This window comes from Embiotoca jacksoni, unplaced genomic scaffold (assembly GCF_022577435.1).
Source record: "Embiotoca jacksoni isolate LCO1_2020_lvr unplaced genomic scaffold, fEmbJac1.0.p SCAF_34, whole genome shotgun sequence".
NCBI classification, from domain to species: domain Eukaryota; kingdom Metazoa; phylum Chordata; class Actinopteri; family Embiotocidae; genus Embiotoca; species Embiotoca jacksoni.
Genome location: NW_027185386.1, coordinates 2,600,035 through 2,605,278, shown reverse-complemented (window position 1 = coordinate 2,605,278; position 5,244 = coordinate 2,600,035).

The window sequence follows — 5,244 nt, the reverse complement described above, 5'->3', positions numbered from 1 at the left end:
ACATTAATGTCTCCTGGTGTTTCTGCAGTAAAATATTATGACAGATTATTCAATATTGGGTTGTAAAACCTTCAGGCAACACGGCAGCCCTGAAATCAATAGCATCATGTCTGAGCTTTAGCTGTATCTCCGGCTACCTTATTGCGTAATCAACAGTTGTGTCTCTTTTTTTTTGGCCTCGGAGGTTTGCCAGAAGTACAGATGGATTAATCCAGAACACACGCATCCATAAATGAAGAAGCTGCAGCTCCTACAAGTTTGTCATTATAATAATATGTCTGTTAACCGTTGGGGATCCTGAAGGCTGTGATAATGGATAGCTGAATTAGTAGCATAGGAACTACAAAAAAAAAAAGTCTATAATGTGATGCATTATGATGCAGCTGCTTCATTAAAGTTTATGTGGAGCTGCAACATTTCCACATTAAATGTAAATAGAAGTAAATCACCAATATTCCACCTGAACAGCACTTCTCACTTTTCTAGATAATGGTGTTATTCATGTGGTGAAATATGACTCACTATAACGGATAAAGAGTGATAAAATGCAGCTTATCAGCGATCCCCAGGAGCCTCCGGCCGCCGCCGACACGTTTTTTTATTTTTTATTGAGGCTGCACTCGGGGGCCAGATATCACTGCAGTGCTCTTTTTACAAGGAGAGGAGCTGCTCAACATCGGCCTGCTGAATCTGACACAGGCGACTGCTGAACGTCAGGATGGGCTGGGGGTGGGTGGGAGGATGGGGTGGTGGGGGGGGGGGGGTGGGACGGGAGTTCGCGGACGCGATCGGACAGATATATAAATGGGGCAGATTATTACCGGGATGATAAAGGAGTCATATCGCGTTCTTCTGCTCGCACGGCTTACAGGGCAGAGTGGGTGGATAAAAGTCGATTGATGTGCAACATTAAAGGGACCCGTTGGCTCTTTTTTCTTTTCTTTTTTTTTTTTTTTTCATCTCACTGCTTCTGACTCCAGTTTGCAGCTTCATGCAGTATTTTCAGCTGCTGAATTCACAGAGTTTGCAGCAGAGATAAGATAAAAAGTGATGTCCTCTCTCGGCCCGTGATAAAAAATAAATAAATAAAAATATGACGCCAGAGGTAGTTTGCGCAGCAGCAGTTATGTTTTATTGCGAAGCAACCTCGAGCGGTCAGATATTATTTCAGCAAATGCACCAAATTGATGAGGAGGTTTACGATCAAGTGATACCGCCCTCTAGTGGTCACAGTGAGTATGACGGGAGGAAAAGGGTGTACGTAGTGATGGAAATATGACATTTTTAGTATGTTAAATTTCATCCACGATTTTTTTTTTTGTTTTGATAGATTAATGGAAATGATCCCAAAGATAATTGCTGGCAGCTCCTCTTTCACAAATGTATGACTCCAAATCAACGCTAATGTTGCTCCATTGCCTGTTGGAAAATAAAAGAAACTAGATAACATGCCAGTGTTGTGTTAGTTTGCGCCTCATGTCCGCCCGGCAGCGACGACGCTGCGCTCGATATCAGCCGAAACAATTAGTCGACACGTTTCAGTCATTTATCAATCGACCGCCTCTTCGGTATCTTTAAGTTGTGCGCTGAATACAAGGCCATGACCTTGGCTCTGTTGAAATTGAGATTTTATAGATTTTAAAATTAAACAGTTCAATGAAAATATAAGAATTAAAGAGTGGACCATTAGAATAACTGTTATAGTTGCAGCCCGAGTTGAGTTTGGGCAACTGTACAACCTTTATTATTAAACCATATATTTTACTTCTTTCCTAAAAGCATTTTATGTCACTACAAACAGTGACTGCTGGGAAATGAAAATTTTAATCCATTAGAAAGCAAAAAAAAAAAGAAAGAAGTGGTCTCGATGTTTGAAGATGAAATCTTATCATGAGATGTTTATCAACCAACGATTTCACGTCCCGCCGGCTGATAAAGGAGAAGCACCGAATGAAATCTGAGCTCCTGGAAAAAAATAAAATCTCAACACCACATACACACACATACGGTGTAAGATATCTCTGCTAAATCCCCCAACGACCCTGCGGGGTGCTGCTCTTCACCGCAACCCTGAAACCGGGATCTCCACTTTCTTATCGCCTTAGCTCGCTTTTCTCCGAAAAGGGAAGAAACGAAGAAGACAGGCCGCGTCAGACCGCTCGCCGCTTCCCTGAGCGGCTGCCGGTCGACGAGGACCGACGGGGAAGAAAAAGAAGACGATCGCATCCAATTCTACCTGGAAAACGAGATTAAAGGAGCTCAAGCTTCTGATAGGAGCTGATGTTTACGGGGTTTTATAGTTTCAAATATTTCACGTAAAACTGAGGGGACTTCTTTTATACAGGAAGTATGAAAGCACCCCCTCCCCCCCCCCTCAAAAATATGGGCTAAAAAAATAAGTTCAAATCAGGGCATCTCATCACCAAAACAGCGACGTTAATCAGAAGTCTATTTGGGCTCTTGATCTGAATGTTGTGTTTGCGCAATCTTCAATCATCAAAAAGGGAAAAAGCGCCTTTGTGTAATTTTGCGACGGCTCTGACAAAAATCTGTAAAAGCACAATTTTTACACATGGTTACGTTTCCGTGGCCCCGAGGCAGCAGCTCAGTCTCAGACAGCAGCAATAATTAAAAAAAAACAAGAGGAGGCCTCAAAGAGGAATGTACGACGAAATAAAGAAGTGGTAGAAGAGTAGAGTAGAAGCAGTAGCAGATAAACTACTTACAGCTGAGAGGAGACGCAACGTTTCATCGGCAAAAGGTTTTTTATGTTTAAAGAAAACATTCATTCTCAAAACATTTCTTATGCATCTCATTTCTTTTCTCTATTTTAAAATTGCTCTTTTATATCTGTTTTTAAGTGAAACACCGCATGTCGTTTTCTTGCCTTGAAGCACTTTGAGCTGCATTTCTTGTATGAAAGGTGCAAAACAAATAAAGCTTATTATTATTATTATTATTATTATTATCTGATGTAAACTGCTGAGAGGTGATGAGATGCAGCACAAACAACAGCGTGCTAACAGTTGCCTTTATAAAATATAAATATTATATATATATATATATAGTATATAATATAATATAGAATTAAAGTGCAGCTAAATTGGACTTTTGATATTTGTGAATAAGTCTTCTAACAAAGTATGATATAACTTTTAAAAATTCTAGTTTCGTTTACTCAAATTAGTCCGCCGATGTTTTCTTCTACAGTTTTATGTTATAGTTTCAAAACCCAACACACAAAAACAAAATAAACCCGTTTTGCAGTTGCTCAAATGTGTTTGACACTTTTTACATTGAATAAATGAAGTTAAAAGACGACTAGCGTTAGCACGAGTTTAGCTGTTTTCTTTCTTCTAAATGATACTTTTAGCTGCTGTCTTATTCAATCCTGTGAAACAAACTGATCAAAAACAAAATGTCACTTTATTAAAGATGAATCTTTTTCAGATAGCTAAACTTAGCTTTCAGCAAATCGTGTTTCTGTGTTTCGCGACGTTTATCTGTCCCAGTAGTATTAACATTGATTTTGAAATTCATATGATATATCAATTCACAATCTAATGCACCTAAATGTGTTATTTAAAAAGCAGTCCAACTACTAAATCGTATCTAAGACATCACATCTTTTTTTTTTCTGCCCTGTCAGTTCATTTACATTTACAGATAACAACAAGGGAGAAATCAACTATTAACCTCAGTTTTAGCCTTCTCGTTGTGTATTTTCTGTGAGGAGAGACGTGAAGTTAAAAAGGGAAATCGTTTGTTTATTCACATTCAAACTAAATACATCATATCTCCCTCTTTTAATTTAAAAGTCCACTCGATATCGAAGCTCCCTCACGTCTTTACACCGCATAACACACGTAAGGCTAATTTAAAATAAAGTTCCTACCATGCTGCTCCGCTGAGAAGAAGTCGGTCAACCGGCCACAGGAAGCATGAATGAAGGGACAGAGCGGTTTATTAGATCTCATTACAGGCAAAACGATCCACAGCCTGCAGGGTCACAGCTCAGCGCTCGGGGGGGGGACGGGGGGACTGGGGGACACAGACACTGAGGACCTTTCAAACCCAGCACATTTCTATTCCACTTGTACCCAATAAAAGGCCCCAGCAGAGAGGCATGCTTTGGTTTTGATCCGTGCGAGACATTTTTTTTTTCCCTGGAGAGTCTTTGTTGGGGGAAAAACACAAAAGCGGACTCTGTCAAACGGAGCTGCGACGCACTCGGACACAACAAGGACTTTTCTGTCTTGCCAGCTTGTTCTCTTCCGTTAAATATGGAGCGTCAGCCGGCTCGTACTCACGCTGCAAACAGACGAGAGGTCTGTCTCCGTCGGGAGGACGAAGACAGCAGCTTCGGCCCCGGCAACGTTTGAGAGAGTTTCGTTTGGAAATGGGAAGATGTGCACGAGGGCAATTTTCAACACAAAAAAAAAGAAAAAAGAACTGGCTTAAGATATAAAAAAAAAAATATATACTGTCAAAGGTAAAAATGTGACCAAAAAACACGTTATCAAAGGCTTAAACCTGAAACGACTGATTTTGACTTGGGGGAGGGGGGGGCAGAGGACTATCATCTGCTATTAATTTGATATGTTCAACCTGTTTGCAAACATATTTATGAATCAATCAGTTACAGAGCAACATTATCATTTAGGTGGAGTTATTTTTGTGTCCGTCAAATAAAGAAAAATCAGATTTTTGGGCTTTGTTTTTTTGCTCCATTTTTGGTCTCTACCGACCGATATATGTCTTGGGGTTTTTGTATAGCATTTGTTCCAGATGTGGTATTATTTAATCCAAATTATAGACAGGTTTTTTTTGTTATACGGTAAGTAAAGCATGATGTCCACGATTTCAACATAATAAAAGAGAAGTCTACAAACAAAGTCAGTTTCTACGCGTTCTTTTACGGAGGTTTTATATTTGTAAAATCTCCCCAGCGCCTAGAAAACGGGGTTTTTATTTTTGTGACATCATCACAATGTAACGTCTATTGGCTGAGAGGCCAGCGTGGCCTATGGGAGGGAGGTGAGGGGGGGCACTAATTAATGTGTGCCGTGAGACCCGGAAACTAGAAACCGAAGCTCCAGGTGAGCAATTTGGATCCAAGTGAGCAGGCGCCATGTTTGAGTCGAGTGAGTTTCCGCTTATAGACGGTGCAAAGTTTTCTTTTGGACGCCTGGACGTCGGCTAACCTCGAAACCAAAGTGAACACGAGCTCGTGGGAATCACCGA